Source organism: Bufo bufo, chromosome 3 (genome assembly GCF_905171765.1).
Source record: "Bufo bufo chromosome 3, aBufBuf1.1, whole genome shotgun sequence".
NCBI lineage: Eukaryota > Metazoa > Chordata > Amphibia > Anura > Bufonidae > Bufo > Bufo bufo.
In genome coordinates, this window is record NC_053391.1 from 336,841,453 (window position 1) to 336,865,347 (window position 23,895).

Sequence of the window (23,895 nt, forward strand, 5' to 3'; positions counted from 1 at the left end):
CGGACCGTTCCCTTTACTGTGACCTCCACAGCAGCCTGCCCCTAGGGTGGCCAGAGGTCCTGTTTTAGGCCAGACAGTCCGGCTTTCAGACTCCCTGTTCATGAGCTGCAGGGAGAAAGTCACCCTCCCTCGATCCCCTGCAGCTGACAGAAGTTGATTTTTACCTTCATTTTTTTCAATCCTTGTCGGCAGCGGATTGGGGGGCGTGGCTTAGTGGGACCTGTTTTTTTTTTTAGTCCGTCTTTTGAGGATGGCCTGAATGGCCACCCTACCTGCCCCTGAACTGTGACCTTCACAGCACTTTAATCCCTTAACGGTGTCATCCACAGCGCCCTGCCCCTTTAAAGCTGACCTACAGCAATGAACAAAAATGTCTGGGTTGTTATGGAAACCTGATGTAAAACTGTGTGGAGACTAAGGGCACAGCTCACTCTCAGACAGCAGCACTGTGCTGTCTGACCGTGAGCTGCAGGGAGAAATTCACCATCCCTCCTGAAGGGTTAAATAGAATAAGCTATATGATCTGTATGAAGGATAGAGATGTCCCGAACTATTCGCCGGCGAACATCGCTTGTTCGCCATGGCGGGCGAACATATCCGATGTTTGGTCCGCCCCCTATACGTCATCATTGAGCAAACTTTGACCCTGTACCTCACAGTCAGCAGACACATTCCAGCCAATCAGCATACCCTCCCTCCCAGACCCTCCCACCTCCTATAAAAAAGCAAGGACGGCAGCCCTCTTAGATTCATTCTGAAGCTGCAGTGTTAGTTAGAGCAAGGAGAGTGCTGCTGCTGAATTAATAGGGAAAGCGTTAGCTAGGCCAGTGTTCTGTGTCCTCTCTAGTCCTCAAAGACTCATCTGCTGTAAGGACAGCGTCCTGACAGCACCCCAAAAAGCCCTTTTTAGGGCTGGTACATCAGTATGCTTTGATTTATTTTTTCTATATATGAATTGCAGTTGCCTGCCCGTGTGTGAGAGGCCACAGGCCCACAGACTGTACTGTGTGCACACCGCTCATATAGGGTGGCACAGTACCTTGCAGATAAAAAAAGTCATAACATTTTTCCTCTGTAATATAATTGCAGTTGCCTGCCAGTGAGTGTCAGGCCCACTGACTGTACTGTGCCCACTGCCAGTGCCCACCCACCTAGGTACAACTGCTTTGCGAAGGCACATGATCTCACATCACAAACACCTATGGGATCAACACATGAGTACAAGCAGCATACAAACTCAAAGCCACCACCCTCCTCCTGGTCCAGGATCTTCAGCCACGTCAACCACTGCTGTCCTCCTTGCCCCCTCTCAACCACCCGCCACTCCGCCTCTCACCTTCAGCAGTTCCTGCTCATCTGCCCACAGTCAGGTGTCTGTTAAGGAAATGTTTGAGCATAAGAAGCTAATGTCACAGAGTCACTCCCTTGCCCAGCGTCTTACAGCTGGCTTGTCGGAACTCTTAGCCCGCCAGCTTTTACCATACAAGCTGGTGGAGTCTGAGGCCTTCAAAAAATTTGTTGATATTGGGACACCGTAGTGGAAGGTACTTGGACGAATTTTTTTTTCACAAAAGGCAATCCCCAACCTGTACTCTATTGTGGAAAAGGAAGCCATGGCATGTCTGGCACACAGTGTTGGGGCAAGGGTCCATCTGACCACTGATAACTGGTCTGCAAAGCACGGTCAGGGCAGGTATATCATGTACACTACGCATTGGGTAAACCTGCTGACGGCTGCCAATCATAGAATGCGTGGCTCTGCAGCGGAGTTGGTGACACAGCCACGACTTGCAGGCAGGCCTGCTGCCACCTCCTCTACTGCTCCAACTCCATCCTCTTCGCTAACCTCCTCGGCTGAGTCCTCTTCTGCTGCTGCGTCTTGCTGGAGATCGGCAAAGTTGTGTGTAACAACGGAAGCAATCTGTTGGCGGCATTGAATTTGGGCAAGTTGACACATGTGCGATGCATGGCACGTGTTGAATCTGATCGTACAACGCTTTGTGTATAAGTACCCAGGCTTACAGGACGTCCTCAAGCAGGCCAGGAAGGTGTGTGGCCATTTCAGGCATTCCTACACTGCCATGGCACACTTTTCAGCGGCGAAACAACATGCCAGTGAGGCGCTTGTTTTGCGACAGTTCGACACATTGGAATTCAACACTCCTAATGTTCGACCGCCTGCTCCAACAAGAAAAAGCCATCAACGAATATTTGTATGACCGGGGTTCTAGGACTGCCTCTGCGGTGCTGGGTATTTTTTTGCCACGTTACTGGACGCTCATGTGCAATGCCTGTAGGCTCATGCGTCCTTTTGAGGAGGTGACAAACCTAGTCAGTCACACCGAAGGCACCATCAGCAACCTCATCCCATTTGTTTTCTACCTGGAGCGTGCCCTGCGAAGAGTGCTGGCTCAGGCCGTAGATGAGCGTGAAGAGGAAGAGTTGTGGTCACCATCACCACCAGAAACAGTCTTATCATCATCGCTTGCTGGACCTGCGGCAACGCTGGAAGAGGAGTCTGAGGAAGAGGAATCAGAGGAGGAATGTGGCTTTGAGGAGGAGTAAGACCAACCACAGCAGGCCTCCCAGGGTGCTTGTTGTCACCTATCTGGGACACGGGGTGTTGTACGTGGCTGGGGGGAAGAACAGACCTTCAATGAGATCAGTGAGGACGAGGAACGGGACATGAGTAGCTCGGCATCCAACCTTGTGCAAATGGGGTCTTTCATGCTGTCATGCCTGTTGAGGGACCCTCGTATAAAAAGGCTGTAGGAGAACGACCTGTACTGGGTGGCCACGCTACTAGACTCCCGGTATAAGCAGAAAGTGCCTGAAATGTTACCGAATTACCGCAAATCGGAAAGGATGCAGCAGTTCCAAAACAAGTTAAAAAGTATGCTTTACACAGCGAATAAGGGAATCTAATAGGGGAAAAGGTTTACACAGCACAACGGGAATCTAATAGGGGAAAAGGTGAAAGTAATCCTCCTCCTACCACGACCATGCCGGCAAGGACAGGACGCTTTACAGATGTGTTGTTGATGGAGGACATGCAGAGCTTTTTAAGTCCTACGCATCGCCACAGCCCTTCGGGGTCCACCCTCAAAGAACGACTCGACCGACAGGTAGCAGACTACCTCACCTTAACTGCAGATATCGACACTCTGAGGAGCGATGAACCCCTTGACTACTGGGTGTGCAGGCTTGACCTTTGGCCTGAGCTATCCCAATTTGCGATAGAACTTCTGGCCTGCCCCGCTTCAAGTGTCCTGTCAGAAAGGACCTTCAGCGCAGCAGGAGGTATTGTCACTGAGAAGAGAAGTCGCCTAGGTCAAAAAAGTCTAGATTACCTCACCTTTATTAAGATGAATGAGGCATGGATCCCGAAGGGACTGACAGTGGGGATGCATTTGACTAAAAAAGGCCTGATGAGATGCCTTGGGCTAAAAATGGTCCCCACGCTGCTGTATTTAATCTCTGCATGCCGGATGACTTGCGTGACTTCTCCGCCACCAACTAGGGTTCAAGCCGCAATGTTTTAGTACACTTTCTGCCTGGAAAACATCAGCGGCTGCGGCTGCAACAGTACCGAATTTTTCAGGCATGTGTACATGCCTAATTTTTCTGGCCTCCGGTGCGGCACTGTGGCTGCAAAAACAAAACAAAAAAATAGGCACATACATGTGTCAATTCCCCTTCGTGATCATTACCTTGTTGTGGTGAAGGGGCTTGCGTATCACAATGAAGCGATCACCTCTATGAGTGTGTTGGCAATGTTGGCACACCCCAGATGATAAGGTCGTTGCTTCATTGTGAAAAGACCAAAAGCGATCGGCTGGATAATTTTTCATAGAAAAAACATTAATTTTCTTTGTGATTATCTAAGGTGATCATTAAAGCCTACTAGGCCAACAATGGGCCCACACTGCAGAATCATTGTTTTCTGGGTCACTTAATTGTCACTGAACTATCTCAGCATGACCATAGGCTTTGAAAAACCACCATCGCCTGCAATCTCCCAAACGTGCGCACGAGCACAGTCATCCCTACACCAAGATTGACGCATAGAGGAATAAAATTTATGTCATGAGTGTGTCAACTATTAACAACTCTTTGCGGTTGTTTGCGCTGCGTTAAACGGGGAGTTTGGTCTGTCACTGTGAAGCGGGCGTAACCCTTACACTACGATCAGGTATGATGTTGTATCGATCAGGTATACACACACTGGATGTTATAAAGCACGTTATTCCAAAAAATTTAGGAATGTTAGGTGATTTATGCCCTTTATGGATTACAATCTGACTCTGCGTCAACTACGTAATTTTCCATGGGAGTTTTGCCATGGATCCCCCTCCGGCATGCCACAGTCCAGGTGTTAGTCCTCTTGTAACAACTTTTCCATCACTATTGTGGCCAGAAAGAGTCCCTGTGGGTTTTAAAATTTGCCTGCTTATTGAAGTCTATGGCGGTTCGCCCGTTCGCGAACATTTGCGTAAATTCACGTACGCGACATCTCTAATGAAGGACAGGAGGTTGGGTGACATCATACTAGAGGGTGAATATATATTTGCATTAACCTTCTGTATGTATAAGGAACTGTTCCTAGTCAGCACTATTGTAATGAGAGCCGCAGCTGTTCTTGTATGTACAGTCAAGGCCATAAATATTGGGACATCAACACAATTTTAACATTTTTGGCTCTATGCACCACTACAATGGATTTGAAATGAATCAAACAAGATGTGCTTTAACTGCAGACTGTCAGCATTAATTTGAGAGTATTTGCATCCAAATCATCTGAACGGTGTAATAATTACAACAGTTTGCATATGTGCCTCCCACTTGTTAAGGAACCAAAAGTAATGGGACAGAATAATAATCATAAATCAAACTTTTACTTTTTAATACTTGGTTGCAAATCCTTTGCAGTCAATTACAGCCTGAAGTCTGGAATCCATAGACATCACCAGACGCTGGGTTTCATCCCTGGTGATGTTCTGCCAGGCCTCTACTGCAACTGTCCTCAGTTCCTGCTTGTTTTTGGGGCATTTTCCCTTCAGTTTTGTCTTCAGCAAGTGAAATGCATGCTCAATCGGATTCAGGTCAGGTGATTGACTTGGCCATTGCATAACATTCCACTTCTTTCCCATAAAAAAATCTTTGGTTGCTTTTGCAGTATGCTTTGGGTCATTGTCCATCTGCACTGTGAAGCGCCATCCAATGAGTTCTGAAGCATTTGGCTGAATATGAGCAGATAATATTGACAGAAACCAGGGGCGTACATAGAAATCACTGGGCCCCATAGCAAGAATATGAATTGGGCCCCCTAACCCCACCCACTACCCATGCCTGGCCCATCCCACCTCCTGTCCTGGCTCCTCCCCCGCCACACCCCCATTTACCAATAAAGAAATGTATACATACGTTCGTACGTATTCGTACTGACCCAGAGAATGAAGGGCACAGGTCAGTTTTGCGGTAAAGGGAATGCCGTAGGAACAAAACCCTGTGGTATCTGAATCTATGGGACTTCTGTGGATATTCCATAAAAGTTTTATCTGCAGTCCTATGTAAAACTACAAATAACACAGTGATAACTATCTAAGTACTGATAATGTAGTAGATGTCACCTGTAGTCCTATGTAACAGCACAAATAACACAGTGATGGCTCTCTGAATACAGATAACACAGTGATGGCTCTCTGATTACCTAAAATGTAGTAGTATTACCTGCAGTCCTATGTAACACCACAGATAATACTAGTGTAGATAATGTGGTAGTGTTACCTGCAGTCCTATGTAAAACCACAGATAACACTAGTGTAGATAATGTGGTAGTGTTACTTACGCCCTTAGTGTGCCTCCCTGTGTCTCTCCCACGGGACTCTATGTTGGCGGCGCTGCCTCCTCTTCCATCTTCTTCTTCTTCTTGCCCCGCACAGAACGTCCTGATGCACCTGTGTCAAGACATAGGAACACTATGGGCATAGTGATGGATGGTGACACACAGGGACAGAAACACACATACAGGGACAGACACACACACACACACACAGGGACAGACACACACACACACACACACATACAGGGACAGACACACACACACACACACACACACACAGGGACAGACACACACACACACACATACATAAAATAAATATGATCACATCACACATCGCTGCTCCTGCCTGTCTGCTTTGGTAAAGCCGGGCATAGATGGGCTATGTTAGGATTTAGCAGAGTGGGCACAGGACAGTGGATACAGGGCACGATATGTATGTGAGCACAGCTGAGCGAGTGCAGGGCAGGAGCACGCATACATATCGCTCCTCCTGTCTGTGTCATAACCCTCCTCCGGGCATTTTGGGGGGCATTAGAGGTTGGATAACCCCTTCAACTCTTTGCTGCTGATGCTAAGTGTGCCCAAAGCCACCAATCATATCCCCCATCAGCGTCAAGGAGTTAAAACCCCTATAATGCCCCCCGAAATGCCCGGGGGGGGGGGGGGGGGGGTGAGGAGTAGGAGGAAGGCACACTGGAGCACATTGTCCTCCTGAATCCTCTATTAGCCTACAGACCCCCCCCCCTTAAAAAAACACACACAAAAAACCACTGCTTGCTGTTGCTGCCCTCCCCCATCAAGAATACCCTTATGATGCAAGCACATTGTCCTCCTGACTAAGTCATCTCTACGAGCCTACAGGGCCCCCCTCCCCCTCTTACTGTGGCACAGGCACACTAGACAACAGTGTGTTTATGTGCACTGTTCACTGTCCGGACGGAGCGATCCTTCAGTCTAGCAGCAGGAGGGGGGGGGGGGGGGGGGGGGTCGGGACTGCAGTTGAACTTACTGTGATGAATTGAGGCAGACATGAGCGCAGCAGAAGGATACTACTCTGGCTGCACGCCTCTGTCTGTGCTTCAGCGGCGCCTGCTCCTGCTGCCTGGCCAATCAGCAGCAGGATCTTTGCTGTGCTAAACGGCCAGTGTAAAATGCAGGGAACGAGCGAGCCCGCAGCCCGGATCATGGAGCGGTCGGGGGAGCAGGACGTCCGGACCCGAGGGAAAACAACTTTGTGAATAAACTGTGCAGAGTAGACAAAGGGGGCGGAGCCTTCCATGCGCTCCGGGCCCCCTTGTGCCGCGGGCCCCATAGCAACGGCGTGGTCTGCCTATATTGGCGGTACGCCACTGACAGAAACACTTCAGAGTTCATCCTGCTGCTTTTGTCAGCAATCACATCATCAATAAATACAAGAGAACCAGTTCTATTGGCAGCCATACTTGCCCATGCCATGACACTACCACCACCATGCTTCAACGATGAGGTGGTATGCTTAGGATCATGAGCAGTTCCTTTCCTTTTCCATACTCTTCTCTTCCCATCACTCTGGTACAAGTTGATCTTGGTCTCATCTGTCCATTGGATGTTGTTCCAGAACTGTGAAGGCTTTTTTAGATGTCGTTTGGCAAACTCTAATCTGGACTTCCTGTTTTTGAGGCTCACCAATGGTTTACATCTTGTGGTGAACCCTCTGTATTCACTCTGGTGAAGTCTTCTCTTGATTGTTGACTTTGACACACATACACCTACCTCCTGAAGAGTGCTCTTGATCTGGCCAACTGTTGTGAAGGGTGTTTTCTTCACCAGGGAAAGAATTATTTGGTCATCCACCACAGTTGTTTTCTGTGGTCTTCCGGGTCTTTTGGTGTTGCTGAGCTCACCTGTGCGTTCCTTCTTTTTAAGAATGTTCCAAACAGTTGTTTTGGCCACGCCAAATGCTTTTGCTATCTCTCTGATGGGTATGTTTTATTTTTTCAGCCTAATGATGGCTTGCTTCACTGGAAGTGACAGCTCTTTGGATCTCATCTTGAGAGTTGACAGCAACAGATTCCAAATGCAAATAGCACACTTGAAATGAACTCTGGACCTTTTATCTGCTCATTGTAATTGGGATAATGAGGGAATAACACACACCTGGCCATGGAACAGCTGAGAAGCCAATTGTCCCATTACCTTTGGTTCCTTAACAATTGGGAGGCACATATGCAAACTGTTGTAATTCCTACACTGTTCACCTGATTTGGATGTAAATTTCCTCAAATTAAAGCTGACAGTCTGCAGTTAAAGCACATCTTGTTCATTTCATTTCAAATCCATTGTGGTGGTGTATAGAGCCAAAAATTTTAGAATTGTGTTGATGTCCCAATATTTATGGACCTGACTGTATGTATGGATGTATAAAAGGCCTGTATGGTCAAGAATAAACTCAGAGCTGTTTCTGACATCATACTGTATGTGTCATTGATAGTTCTCCAGGCCTGTCTTCGGGGACAAAGAAAGGAATCAAGGTGGGGGCTCTGTCCGGGTTAGAAAATACAGGAATTCGGTAAGTAAGACTGGGGACATTTCGATGCTTTCCGAAATTTTTTGTGTTGCTTCTATTTTGAATCCACCACTGACACACTGAAAGGAATAGTATCTATCTTTAGGCAAGATAGACTATAAATAGACTACTGGCCAAGTCTAACAGATAAATTATTTAGGGAAGGATTTAAAAGAGGAATTCTTTTGGGAAGAATTCAAATAGTCTCTGCACCTTGATTTCTCTTGTCACCCAATTTCTATCGCTTCTTTTCTGTCGCTTTCTTCTGCTTTTTGTTATGTTATGAAGCATTAAGTAATGATACTGTGAAAACTGTACTAACTTTATTGTGTGTGTCCTGGATAACCGTAAGACGCCCCACTTTTCTGGCGAGGTTAAACCCGCTAACCCAGAAATTAGTGAAAGCAAGTGACGGTTTGAAGGGATAATACTAACAGTCCGTTGAGAAGGAAGTTGAGCATAGACATAAGTCCTCTGACCCAGATGACCGGAATTGTCGGAGCCTTCACGGTTCAGTACAGCCAGTCCTGGGGAGAGTTTTTCTCTGCCTCCGTCTCAATTAAGTTATAAGACATGGGTGCAAAGCAAGGAAAGGTCTCTCCACCCCCTCCGAATGTAGAAGAAACATGTAAGGATTATGTAGCTTGGGTCTGTGGGACTGATTATTATTTAGTTACTCCCTGGGTGGATAATATGGCAGGATGGACAGAGGGGATGAAGAGTATAATTGTTTTCCCTCAGGAAGGGGCTAATGACACCTTCCATATGGATATGGTAAAAGGGTTATGTTTGGGTGACACTGAAGCTTACCCATATTATGGTCCAGACCTCAAGTGGGACATGCAGTATATGAAGTCGGGAGGGGAAAATTGGCTTACTTATGCACCATATTGGTATGATAGACCAAATATAAAGGTTAACAAACAGAAGGCAGAGAACCAGGAGGGATATAAAAAGAAACATGAGTTAGAAGAATAATTGACAAGGGGTTCACTCCAGAAGCCCCATCCTCCCTATTTAGGAAATATCCCACAGATATATCCATCCCTTTCAAAAGATGACTTAGATTTACTGGCTGCATATACTGCTACCAACATCCAACCACCTACAGCACCCCAGCTCCCGCAGCCACCTCTGCAGTTGCCCCAACCTATGCCTGATCAGAGTGGTCAGGATCCAGCGGCTGGTGCTGTTGGTGCTGGGGATGTCATAGCTCCCATGTGCCTTAGATCACAAAAGTCTTTTCCCAAACCTGAACATATACCTCATCATGATGAGGACAGTGACCTTGAGGAACAGTTCCTTTTTATGACTGTAGGGGACACCTTGTTAAAGAAACCTATTGAAGTAGATGATATTAATAAGATTGTTAAACACTGCCCTAAACCCTCTTCATCTTCATCTGGGACATTTCATTATTTGAATATCAGGAGGATATGCGCCTTATAATAGATGGGATAGTTGGACACAATTTCCCCTGGGATTGGAGTAAGATCCCCTCTATAAGCACTATAGAGCCTCTGAATATGCCGGCTGGAAATTATAAATTAAATACTGAGGCAGGCATAGACACTATGTGTGAAGAAATTAAGTGTGAAATGGAGAGGTGTTTTCAGACTAGGTCCTCATTGCCAACTGCTGTAGCTTGTAAACAAAAATCAGGAGAGTCTGTTATAGACTTTTGGAAGAGGTTCAATGAAGTTTGGACTCTAGTGGCAGGAATGAGTATTCAGGATAATATACATTCTATGCTCATTCAGACTTTCCTTACCAATCTACAGCCACATCTCCAGCTTACTGTTAAACAAATGATCTACGAATGGCCTAGTCTTAATAAAGATCAATTCCAAAATAAGTTACTGGAGTAAGATACGGCGGGTTGTTTTGAAATAGTAAGACCTAAAGAGGCCCATTACCAAACTCAGGATAGAAATTGTCCCTCAAATCAGCTCAATAGGGGAAGTGGCAGAAGAAGGGGTAGAGGGCCATGCTCTGGGAGAGGAGGGAATAATAGAAATCGTCCTGCAGGTTGCTTTAATTGTGGTAAAACTGACCACTGGATCAGTCGATGCCCTTACCCACTCAGGCAACATGCCTCAAATTATACCCAAGCTCAAGGCACCCAACCTTACCCACAAGCTCAGATCTGAGATCTTCCCCCACCACTGCCCCAGCCCCAGAATAATACCCCTCGTTTTCCTGTAGCCTGGGGGCAGCAGACATCGCAATGAGGATGCCCGGGGGACAGTATCCTAGCATTCACTCTCATCACAAACCACTATAAGGAATCACCACTGATTGTGTTAACCATAGAGGGACGTCTTCTCCCTTTTCTTGTGGATTCTGGTGCTGCTACTAGTAGTACTATATGTGAGGATTATTATAGTGGTCCAAGAGAGAATGCTGAGCCCTCTGTGGGAATTAATGGGATACTGACCAGATCTTATAAAACTCCTCCTCGATCCAACATCCATACCAGCACCAGTCAATGTTCACACACAGTTTTAGGATCATTCCAAATTGTCCTGTGAATTTATTAGTGTCATGGTCTTACCTGCTTGCTGCTCTCCTTCGTTTGACATGTGCTGGCGGCCATCTTGGTTTCTTGTAGCCTTCCACCCTGCGGCTCCTCCTTCCCCTGGGAGGAGCTAGATGCCTAGCTCATATATATAGGAGGTCTGTGGCTTCAGTTCCTTGCTTGGTCCTCTTGTGTTCACATGCTTCTAAGACTGCTGCTGCTTCTGGTTCCTGATCCTGGCTTCGTCTGACTACCCTGCTGGTTCCTGATCCTGGCTTCGTCTGACTACCCTGCTGGTTCCTGATCCTGGCTTCGTCTGACTACCCTGCTGGTTCCTGATCCTGGCTTCGTCTGACTACCCTTCTGGTTCCTGACCTCTGGCTTCGCAAAGACTCTGCTCGGTTTCACCATCTGTTTGGACTTTTGCTTTACAGCTTTATTTTCAATAAAGCCTTCTTATTTTCATTTATCTCTTGTTGTACGTCTGGTTCATGGTTCCGTGACATTAGGACCAAGCCTCTCACGGATCTGACCAGGAAGGGCAGTAATTCCCAGGTCTGGCCGCTCGAGGCCATCCGAGCTTTTGAGGCCCTAAAGTCCGCCTTTGTGTCGGCTCCGATTCTGTCGCATCCCAACCCTGGGTTGCCCTTTGTCCTCGAGGTGGACGCGTCTGAGATGGGAGTAGGCGCCCTTCTGTCTCAGCGTAGAACACCAGAGGGTCCTCTGCTTCCTTGTGGGTTTTACTCCCGGAAACTGTCTTCCGCGGAGTGCAACTATCAGATTGGTGACAGGGAGTTATTGGCCATCGTGCAGGCCCTTAAAGAATGGAGGCACTTGCTCGAGGGTTCGGTGGTTCCGGTTCTCATCCTGACGGACCACAAGAATCTGACCTACCTTTCTGAGGCCAAGAGATTGACACCACGTCAGGCCAGATGGGCTCTGTTCTTGTCACGTTTTAATTACGTGGTCTCCTACCTACCCGGTTCCAAGAACATCAGGGCGGATGCCTTATCACGGCAGTACTCCGAGCTGTCCAGGGAGGAGTCGATTCCGACTTCGGTCATACCTCCGAATCAGATCCTGGCCGCCATTCGCACCAGCCTGACCTCTCCCCTGGGTGAGCAGATTTTGGCGGCTCAATCTGGTGCTCCCTCTGGGAGACCCAACGGCAGATGTTTTGTGCCTGAGGAGTTGCGCACTCGGTTGTTGCGAACCTACCATAACTCCAAGACCGCGGGGCATCCTGGAAAGAATCAGCTGTCCTGGGCTGTTTCACGTCTGTTCTGGTGGCCTTCCCTACGTTCCGACATCGCCGCATATGTAGCGGCATGCTCCGTTTGTGCTCAGAGTAAGTCCCCTCGGCACCTTCCGTTGGGCCTTCTGCAACCCATAGCCACCGGGGAGCGCCCATGGTCACACCTGGGGATGGATTTCATTGTGGACCTCCCTGCATCCCGAGGCCATACGGTCATTCTCATGATTGTGGATCGGTTTTCCAAAATGTGCCACTGTGTTCCTCTCAAGAAGTTACCCTCTGCACAATAGTTGGCCACGATTTTTGCCAGGGAGGTCTTCCGGTTGCACGGTTTGCCTAAGGAGATTGTGTCGGATCGGGGGAGTCAGTTTGTGTCCAGGTTCTGGCGCGCCTTTTGCTCCCAGTTGGGGATTCATCTCTCCTTCTCCTCGGCCTACCACCCTCAGTCCAATGGGGCCGCAGAACGATCTAATCAGGCCTTGGAGCAATTCCTTCGTTGCTATGTCTCCGATCACCAAGACAATTGGGTTGACCTCCTGCCTTGGGCTGAGTTTGCCAGGAACACGGCGGTGAACTCTTCCTCTGGGACGTCTCCCTTCATGGCCAATTATGGGTTCCAACCTGCCGTGTTACCGGAGGTATTCTCTCCCCAGGATATTCCGGCTGTGGAGGATCACCTTTCCGTCCTACGTGCTTCTTGGGTACAGATCCAGAAGTCCCTTGAGGTCTCTGCGCAGCGCCAGAGACTCCAGGCTGATCGCAGACGAGCGCCTGCTCCTTCCTACCAGGTCGGAGACCGTGTATGGTTGTCCACCCGCAACCTCAACCTTCGAGTGCCCACTCCCAAGCTGGCGCCTCGCTTTGTTGGTCCCTTCCGAGTGCTTCGCACGGTAAACCCGGTAGCCTATGCCCTTGCGCTTCCTCCTGGCATGCGGATCTCCAACGTGTTTCATGTCTCCCTGTTGAAGCCACTGGTGTGTAATCGTTTCACTTCCTCGGTTCCTCGGCCTCGTCCGGTCCAAGTGGGTAATCGTGAGGAATATGAGGTGAGCAATATCCTGGACTCACGCCTGGTCCGCGGTCGGTTGCAGTTTTTGGTCCATTGGCGTGGTTATGGTCCAGAGGAGCGTTCCTGGGTTCCCTCCGCAGATGTCCATGCTCCTGCCTTGCTCCGAGCCTTCCACGCACGCTTCCCTCAGAAACCGTTTTGTGCTCCGCGGAGGAGGGGCCCTTGAGGGGGAGGTACTGTCATGGTCTTACCTGCTTGCTGCTCTCCTTCGTTTGACATGTGCTGGCGGCCATCTTGGTTTCTTGTAGCCTTCCACCCTGCGGCTCCTCCTTCCCCTGGGAGGAGCTAGATGCCTAGCTCATATATATAGGAGGTCTGTGGCTTCAGTTCCTTGCTTGGTCCTCTTGTGTTCACATGCTTCTAAGACTGCTGCTGCTTCTGGTTCCTGATCCTGGCTTCGTCTGACTACCCTGCTGGTTCCTGATCCTGGCTTCGTCTGACTACCCTGCTGGTTCCTGATCCTGGCTTCGTCTGACTACCCTGCTGGTTCCTGATCCTGGCTTCGTCTGACTACCCTTCTGGTTCCTGACCTCTGGCTTCGCAAAGACTCTGCTCGGTTTCACCATCTGTTTGGACTTTTGCTTTACAGCTTTATTTTCAATAAAGCCTTCTTATTTTCATTTATCTCTTGTTGTACGTCTGGTTCATGGTTCCATGACAATTAGGGAGAGATTTGTTTGTTCTGTTAAAGATGCAGTTGTGGATTAGCAAGACGGGACACCTACATGTCACATCCTCAGTTATGCCCATTCATGTTCCAAAGGATAATTGTTTTTTATATTTGGAATGCCAACCTCAGGATCCGCTACTTGATCCGATACCTCCTGAGGTTTGGGCAAATACTGACCAAGATGTTGGCCTTATCTCTTGTACACCATATAAGGCAATGCTTAAGCCCGGCACTGCACCTGTTTACATTAAACAATACCTCCTTTCCCCAGAAAAAGAAAAGGGGATTGAGTCTATGTTGATGGAATTCCTAGAGGCAGGGGTTATTGAGGAAATTATCTCCCCCTATAATACACCTATCAACCTAGTGAGAAAGGCAGATAATACCTTTAGGTTTGTCCAGGATCTTAGAGCGGTAAATGCACAGATCATACCTATAGCCCCTGTGGTTCCAGACGTACCATCTCTGCTATCAGCTATTCCTGCCCATGCAGAGTTTTTCTCTGTTATTGATTTAAAGAATGCATTTTTTTCTGTCCCAGTTGACATGGAGACATGGCCACTCTTTGCCTTCACATTTAAATTTTGCCAGTATACTTGGTGTAGAATGCCTCAGGGTTATGTAGACTCCCCAGTAGTCTACTCCATTGTCCTCCAAGTTACACTGCGCCCTTGGACTGCCCCTCATGGTTCTGTCCTTCTACAATATGTGGACGATCTCCTCATATGTAGTTCTACTCGGAAGGCCTGCCAGGCAGACTGTGTTAGTTTATTACTGTGGTTATGTGAATTGGTTATGTGAATGTGGTCACAAAGTTTCTAGGAAGAAATTACAATGGTGTATGGAAAGTGTTGAGTATTTGGGCTTTGTTCTCAGTAAAGGTGAGAGGAGGATCAGCCATGCCAGAATTACCTCCGTACTGGGTCTGCCCCGCCCACAAACCAAGAAAGACATGTTGACCTTTCTTGGCATGATTGGTTACTGCCGCCAATGGATTGCTGATTGTTCCTACTATGATAATATTCTGAGACAAGCCACTAATACTGAGATGCCTGACTTCATTAAATGGTCTGATGAAATGTTACAAGCTTTTAGTCATTTGAAATGTGCAATGGTTTCAAGTCCTGGTTTGGGCCTACCCAACTATGGCGTGATGTTTTACTTATTTGCCAGGGACAATTGTAAAACCATGGCGGGAGTCCTGGAGCAAGATCATGGAGGCAAATTCCGCCCTGTTGCTTTTTTCTCAAAAGTGGTTCCCGTACAGGTTCAGCGCATGCCTGCGTGTCTCAGGAGTTTGGCAGCCTGTGCTATGGTCGCTGAGATGGCCACGTCTATCACCCTAGGTCATCCCATCACTATGCATACCTCACACAATGTTCAGGCCCTATCGAGGAACATACATACGCAACATATGTCAGCACAAAGACTGAGTGGATATGAAGTTTTGTTGCTATCTAATCTTCAACTTCATATCAAATACTCAGCACCCACATTCGGTCCAATGGCTATACTGAATGCCCTACTTGGCTACAAGGGAGAGCAGGATGATTTGCCTCCTCCCCATGCATGTACTGAACTTATACATGAACATACCTCACCTAGGCCTGACTTACAGTCCACACCCATTGAAGGAGTACCTGATATTTTTGTGGATGGATCCTGTTCCCGCCCTAATGACAACACTTATCATGCAGGATACGCTGTGGTTCAACTCCCTGATGTTATACTGGAATCGTATCCTATACCTTTTCAGTCAGCCCAAGCAGCTGAACTGATTGCCCTCACTAGAGCTTGTTGTCTTTTTGAGAGGAGAGATGTAAATGTATACACCGATTCCAAATATGCCTTTGGGGTTCTACATGATCATGGGGTAATCTGGCAGAGGAGAGGCTTCATAGCTGCCGATGGGAGGCAAATCTCACATTCCACCCTAGGACATGATCTCCTGGCCGCCATCCAATTACCAAGCAAAGTTGCTATTATCCATTGTAAGGCACATACTGGTCTACAAACGCACATAACTAAAGGGAATGCCCTAGCTGATCAGGCAGCAAAAGAGGCTGCTATTAGAATGGCAGCAACAGTTCAAATGCCCTCCCTAGTTCCAGACATTACCCTTACTGACAATCTATTGCTCAGCTTCCAGGATTTGGCTACCAGTAGTGACAAAATAGAATGGCAGTCGGTAGGTGCAGTACAAGACCCTGATACGGGTCTTATCTGCAAAGAGGGGAAACAATGTATCCCAGTTGCAAGCGCCCCGATTTTAATTGCACAATATCATGGTCTTGGCCATAGGGGAGCACAGGCAACCACTGACCTCATTTTTTTATACCAGGTCTTAGATCAATTTGAACAAGATGTTGCTTGTGCCTCTCCTTTCTCTCCACAGGAACCTACGCATCCTTTCAACCAAGAGACGTGGTAAAAGGATGAAAGACGTGGCAAAAGGATGAAAACAGACTGAGTTCCCGTTTGGACCACCCACCTGAGTGGTAGCAGTCACCAGAACAGCGATTCTCACAGAAGAGGCTCCAATCTGGATTCACACTAGCAGAGTTAAAAGGATCCCTGAGGCTTCTTCTCCGGTGACGGACAAAGACAAAGAGGGTGAAGCAGGTGTGAATTCCCTGAACAAAGAGGGGAGCTCAGAAGAAGTTTCCCTGAAAAGTGCCTTGCCACAGGTTGAAGATGATGACCCCACAATATTCTGGGAGATTTGTTTGTCTGCTGATAATTATTAATCTTTGTGTTTTCTTGCCAGTCTGGCTTATTACTACATGTATTTATCACCCAGAGGAGATGAGTTTTTTCTGCGATACACCAAATAGTCAGTGTATAGAAGAGCTCAGGAGCAAGATCCCTTTGCTCCCGTCCCCTTTTTATTCTGAACATAATAGCATAGTCAGGATGGCAAATGCCCTAAATGTTAGTTCATTGTGCCTTAAAGACTTACAGAGCCCACGGGATCTTATACAAACATGTGTTATTGCTGTGCCTACACCCGATTAATTCCTCCTTGAAGTCTGGTCAAAGGCTAACAATACAAAATCTTTTATTCCCTTGTATGACTTCTGTGGGGAGTGTAAGAAATTAGGAAATAGCAGGGATAATATTAGAATAACTACTATTAATGTGACTGCAGCAGAGACTTGTTTTACCTTTTCCCAGGATATGACTTTATCTTGTGATAATAGAGGCATAAAAAGTGATTTACCTAAGAATAGTGTATATGATTATATTGACGACACTTGTAGAAAGAATAGTAGGCTTGCTAGCTCCCTGGATAATTCCATGAGTTGTAATAAGACCATTGTGACTCCCAGTTTTATCTATAATATAATGCTCCCTAAGGGATGTTTTTTGTCTTGTGGTAACAACACTTACAATTACATTCCTTCTAATGTTATTGGAGGTCCCTGTGCGTTATCCAGGCTGACTTTAGCCCTTCCCAGTCGACCCCCTATCAGGAGAGCTTACAGAATAGTTACCAAGACTTTATCAGAAGACTGTGACTCTACTTTACCCCTTCTCAGCCGTACAGAATATACAAGTTTGGGCGCCTCTATATTAGGAGTGCCTGGACTGGCTATATATAATACTCGTACTATAAATTCTATTGCATGTGACTTAGCTAAATCTCTGAATCATACCTCTATCGCCTTATCAGACATGCTTTTAGATCTACAAGGCGTAAGAGGAGCAGTGCTAGAAACTAGATTTGCTGTGGATTATCTGTTACTTAAACATAATATACTGTAGGATGTCAAGATTTTAAAGGAATGTGTTGCTTTAATTTATCTGATCATTCAAGATCAATCCAGTCCCATATTCAAGCGTTACATGAAATTGCTAATAATATCAGGAAAGATGTTGATTCATCCTCTTGGTGGGACTGGTTATTGAGCTGGCTGCCGGATTTGAGTTGGTTAAGAACATTATTGATCAGTATTATAATTATAATTGCTTCCTTGATTGTCATATGTTGTTGTATCCAATGTATCCCTTCCCTCATACAGATGTTTTGTGTAATGTGTCCAAAACCCACAGACCCTGGACAATCATATGCTACTTACCTCTCTATGAGAGAAAAAAGATAAGTCATATTCATGACTTAAGAGGGGATTGAAGGGTTAAATAGAATAAGCTATATGATCTGTATGAAGGACAGGAGGTTGGGTGACATCATACTAGAGGGTGAATATATATTTACATTGACCTTCTGTCTGTATAAGGAACTGTTCCTAGTCAGCACTATTGTGATTAGAGCCGCAGCTGTTCTTGTATGTATGGATGGATGTATAAAAGGCCCGTATGGTCAAGAATAAACTCAGAGCTGTTTCTGACATCGTACTGTATGTGTCATTGATAGTTCTCCAGGCCTGTCTTCGGGGACAAAGAAAGGAATCAAGGTGCATTGAGAAAGAAAGGATACTTTCACCTCCCACCCCTGCAGAAGTTGATTTTTAACTTCATTTTTTCAATCCCTGTTGGTTGCGGAGTGGGAAGGTGCATCGCCTAACCGGATTGGGGTGTGTGGCTTATCTGGACCTGGGGGCAGGGTTTTTAAGTCCATCTTTTGAGGGTGGCCTTAATTGCCCCCCCTACCTGCCCCCTGAACTGTCACCTCCACAGCACTCCGCTCCCTTAACAGTGTCATACACAGCGCCCTGCCCCTTTAAAGCTGACCTGCAGCAGTGTAGAAAAATTGCTGGGTTGTTTTTGGAAACCTGGTGTAAAACTGTGTGTATCTGGACCTGCAAGCTTCTATTGGCTGATAAGGGTCATGTGACTGTGTGTATAGCAGTTGGGATATGAAGAGAAAGACCTGCAGTCTTTTATTGGCTAATGTAAGTCATGTGATGTTCCATATTTGCATTGTTTGGGAATATCTCAGGAACGGTATGTGCTAGAGAGCTGTGACCCACACAAGATTTCTTTCCAGGTAGCAAGGGATGTGTATACCAAGTTTAGTTGAAATCGATGGTTGCGTTTTTAAGTGATCTTGGAACATACATACATACATACATACATATGTCCTTCTTTATATATATATATAGATTAGAATAAAAGATACAATAAATTTTTAATATAGAATTAAAATTCTAAATTATTATACTATTATTTTCCCCATAAACCAGCTAATCCCCCCACCCTTCCGATGCATCTCAAATCCCTCTATCCTAAAAAAAAAAAGCAAGAAAGAGGAGAAGAAAAAGTTAAAAAGGAAAAAAACAAGGAGAATCATACATAAAGATGAGAGGAGGAGGTTTAACACCTCCAAGCCTTCCATATCTTAGTCCATTTCTCGTGAGCATTTCTTTGCTTATAAGAATATTTTCATAGTTTTTAACCTTATTAACCAAATTTATCCATGTGTTCAGTTCTGAAATATATCGTGAAAACCAGGCTTGAGTAATCAGTAGTGTTCTATTTGAATCGCAAATATTAATCGCGAATATTTAGAATATAGTGATATATATTTGTAATTTTAAATATTCTAGATTTTTTTTCATCAGTAACCTCCCTTCTTGCTTGTGGGCCAATGAGAAGCCTGCAATGTCTTTGTCTGAGCTTAGCAACATCCCTACCAACCAATAGGAAAGTTGCCTACCTCTTACTATATAAGAACCTCCCCAGCAGCCATTTTCTACAGTTTTTTAAAGTTCTGAGAGAGACAGCAGTGTCATTGCTGTGCTCTGTGCTTTCCACACTACATTAGATAGATAGTTAGATAGCTTATATATATAATACAGATAGTTAGTGGGAGATAGTCATTGTAGGTTAGATCCTGATATAGTGTAGCTGTTGCAGTGCAGTGTGTTAGGTAGTGTGATAGGTTCTGCTGTCAATACATATAGGCAGACCTGCTAATGTGAAATTTCACGTATTGCGCCAAAATATTCACATCATTAGTGCGATTAGCGCAATTGCGAATATATTGGAGCAATCTAACTGCATATTAAGCCATATTTAATGTTCTGCCGTGCCAAACATTTTCTCCAGTCTCAGGAAACTTCTAGCAGCTTGGAAAATTTAGCAAAAGTGACCCACGTCTGTATTTCACGCTCATTACGCAAATATTACATTGCCGATTTTTCACAATCAAGAAAATAATTTCGAATTCGCGAATATATGACGAATATTCGTGAAATATTGTGAATTCAAATATAGCCCCTGCCGCTCATCACTAGTAATCATGAGTCTTGCCAAAAAACAATATTCAAGCTAAAAGAATCTTCTTATATTTATGACTACTTAACTTAGAAAGATCACTCAATTAGACAAGACCAAAGCATATGCAGATTATCCACACCAGGTAAATCACACCATGGACACTTTTTATTAAGCCATAAGGGCGTAACATATAATCTATGCAAAATATTGAATTGTACCAACATGTGATTGAAATTATAAGATAGTAAACTTAAATTCACCAGAATATTTCCCCATCCCTCTAGTTGGATGCTTGGACAATCAACTCCCCAAGCCCTTTGTCATGGTGATTGTATTTTAGAAAATAGTACCTTAATTAATAATTTGTAAATATGTGCAATCCTAACTCTCTGTTCTTAATTCAGATCATTTAAAAAAGTGAAAGTGTCAATCTCCAAAAGTGATTTATCCTTTACACTAAAAAGTGCCGATTGCAACTGAAAATATCTAAACCACAAAAAGTTGTCCAAAGTCTCCCTTTGTGCTAACTCCGAATACCGCAATATCTCTCTATTCTTCACCACCTGTGTAACATATATAATGCAATTTTTTTGCTAAAACTGATCCCCAGCTATTCCGTCCTGAGCCTGTAAGTGGAGATTATGCCAAAGAGGAGTACATTGAAGCGATCCTTTTATCCCCAGCCATGATCTAATAGTGTCACAAGACTTGGATAGCAACTTTTTAGCCTCTCTGTATTCCTGTTTCACATTAATCAATTGCCCAGATTCTAATAACGTAAATATATTGTTAGATGAAGAACTCCTCACCAGAATCATACGCAAAGCATTTTTTTCCCATTCACAATATAACCATAATTGCCCAGCTATAAAAATAGCCCTTGAAATATGAAAGATTCAATCCTCCCTGGTCCAACGGCTTATATAAATATTCCAATTTAAACCTTACTCGCTTTCTTCTCCACAACAAATCATAAGCAAACGACCTTCTGCTATTAATCTCAAACCCAGTAGAAGCCTTTCCTGTGATCATGAAGATTCTGGAGATATATGGGAGAGCATCCAATTTTAAAATTAACTTCTCCAAATCTGAGGCACTGAACATTTCTATAGCCCCACAACTTCTTACTGACCTCAAGTTTTCATCACCCTTTAAAGGACCTCCTACAGCTATAAAATACCTAGGCCTCCAAACACCTACAGACCAATCCCGCCTCTTTAGCTTAGATTACACATATTTAAACAATTTAAATGTCCCATTCATGTCATAGTTTGGTAGGAAGAATCTGCTGTCCACTTATGTTCTCCCGCAAATATTATATGTGATGCAAACATTACCAATTAATGCCCCTTCCATGTATTTCTCCCAATTTAGAAGCCTTTTCATCTCATTTCTTTGGAGAGGCAGAAAACATCAGTTAGCGTATTCCTTACTTATGCAGATAATCAGATACTGAGATATTTCTCTCCCTGATCTTGCTCTAGATTATAAATCGATTCAACTAGCTAGATCGTCAATGCTGACTAAGGACAGTCTGGACACCCCATATTTAGATATTGAGCATTGTTTGATGGGGCCCTATCTACAAACCCTCCTTTGGTTAAAACCTCCATTACCCAACTCCCAAATTATCCCTTCATACCACTATTTTACCTTAATCTGCTGGTAACATTTCTAAATTAGCCCCTCTGTGCATCATACCTAATTTCCTCGATCACAGATGATTAAAGGTAACGGGCTGGTGGCATAAGATAGGCAAAATGAGAATAGCTGAAGGATTTAAATCTGATGCCACATGACCTTTATCCGAAATATACAAAAAACTGAATCTGGAGTGTCCCTCCCCATCCAATGCATAGACTTTATACAAACATGCAATACATTTTGTAAACTGACATTTATACCCCTCCCAGACCCAACCTGGTTTGAAAACCTCACGTTATTTCCAGAAACACCTAAAAAAGTAATATATGTAATTTATACTAACTTGCTACTTACCCAGGCTATTTCCAAACCCCATTACTTATTTGGAAAGCGCCTGACTGTATAAGGAGGGTGCTTAGGGACTTATGGTCCTCCCCCATTTTCCCCTTAGGGGTATTTAGGAATCTGGCCCCGTCTCAGTAATGGTTAAGTAGGTTGCAGATTAGGGTCATTGAGGGTTAATCACTGGGGAACCTCCTTAGACAGGATGGGGGCGGTGCAGGAAATCCTGAAGGTCACATATACCTTCTCTCTGTCCTGGTCACTTCCTCTTGCAAGTGGAAGCAGATTGGTATGGACATACCCCTTTGCTCTGTCCACACCAGGAGTCCACAGGTGGTTCTGCCCTTTGGCTGCTTCCTGGTGAGTTACATGAGGAGGGGAGGGTTAGCTGTGCTCTGTTAGAGCAGCTTGAGCTCTACCCTGCCATCCTCCTCCCCTGTGCCTGCTTCTGGGGCTTTGTGCAGCTGCTGCTGCGGTATACATGCAGCTCCAGCGCTTCAGCGAAGGTCCGGCAGTCTGCTCGCCGTTCCTCCTAACCCCCCCCCCCGACTTTTATTATCCCCCAGCTTCCCGCGTGTGTGCGCCGTTTCTTTCGACCCATCCTGTGATGTCTGTGGTGCTGCGCTGTGTCAATGCCCCCCCCCCCCTTCCCAACTTCTGTTCCATGGCGTTAGGGCTAAGCAAGCCGGGCGGGATTGTTGGTCTCCCCGGTAATACAGGGCAATATGGGGTCCTCACCCCTCCCCCTGCTGCTTTGGACGGCCTCCTTTAGCTCCCATGGCGCAAGCTAGGTTGCTTCGCCTAACCCCCGCCCCCCTTCCCCTGCAGCGTTTACCGGGTCCCGTACTGGGCACCGCTGGGCAGGCGAGTTTTCATATGTGCTGCTTGTTTTAGCTTCCCCCAGTCTCCTGTCCAGTATTATAGATTAACCCCTCGTGCTTGCCATGTCCGATTTCGGTGCACCTGTGCCTATGGCTTCTAAGGGGTATTCCTACTGTCCCAGCTTTGCGATCAGAGCCCCTTCCGTACAATGAGACTCTCTGGGTCTTATTTGCAGCCATTATGGCGACACCCCCCCCCTCCTTCCTCCCCTTAACGCAGGCACAGGTGCGGTTTTTTCTTTCCTTAGGTTGCCTGGAGGCATGGCCGTAATGGATTCCACATGCGCCAGTCCTGTCGCCGTTCCTGGGTTTCAGGGAGAAATGGGCGCTCCAAATCCTCAGGTGGCGCTTATCATCGTCTTTAGGACGGATGTCAGGCGCATCGGAGGAGTCTGGTTATACAATCACCGTATCGAGGCTGTTGCCTGACCGTCACTCCAGGGCTCGGCCTGGTCGCTGCAGCCCGTACCCGCTCCTTTGGAGGTTCCGTCCCTCTCTGTGACTGGTGAGTACTGCGGGGAGGATGGTTCTTGTGCAGAGTTAGAATCACTGGTAGAGGCGGTGTCCCTGCCTTAATAAATAAAAAAATTAAAAAAAAAAAAAAAAAAAAACTATCTCGATGGTCGCTTAATGGCTTAAAAATAGGGTGGATTTACAGAGCCTGTAGGTTACCCGCACATATTTTCCTGGAAATTGGGCAACTCAGGTGCAGCCCTGAGCAACGGGATATCATTAGCATATATGGAGGTTTTTTCTGTCTATACGTTTTAAAAAAAAAAAAAAAAAAAAAAAATTACTAACCGAATTAATATATTATAGGCATCAAAATATACAAATGAATAACAAAGGGTATTATAAAAAAAAAAATAATAATAATAAATAATGGAACTGAGTATATATATATATATATCTAGGTATTATATAAAAAAAAAAATTTAAAAAATTATTA

The 23,895-nt window shown here is 45.7% G+C and overlaps 1 long non-coding RNA gene across 1 annotated transcript; it reads right to left on the reverse strand.

Moving 5' to 3' along the window:
* Positions 1-7,044: 7,044 nt before the first annotated feature.
* Positions 7,045-22,374, reverse strand: LOC120993402. The gene is made up of 3 exons (XR_005777249.1): positions 22,363-22,374; positions 18,731-18,737; positions 7,045-7,191 (listed from the first exon to the last, which is right to left on the reverse strand). It is a non-coding gene; the product is annotated as an uncharacterized LOC120993402 (long non-coding RNA).
* Positions 22,375-23,895: the final 1,521 nt, after the last annotated feature.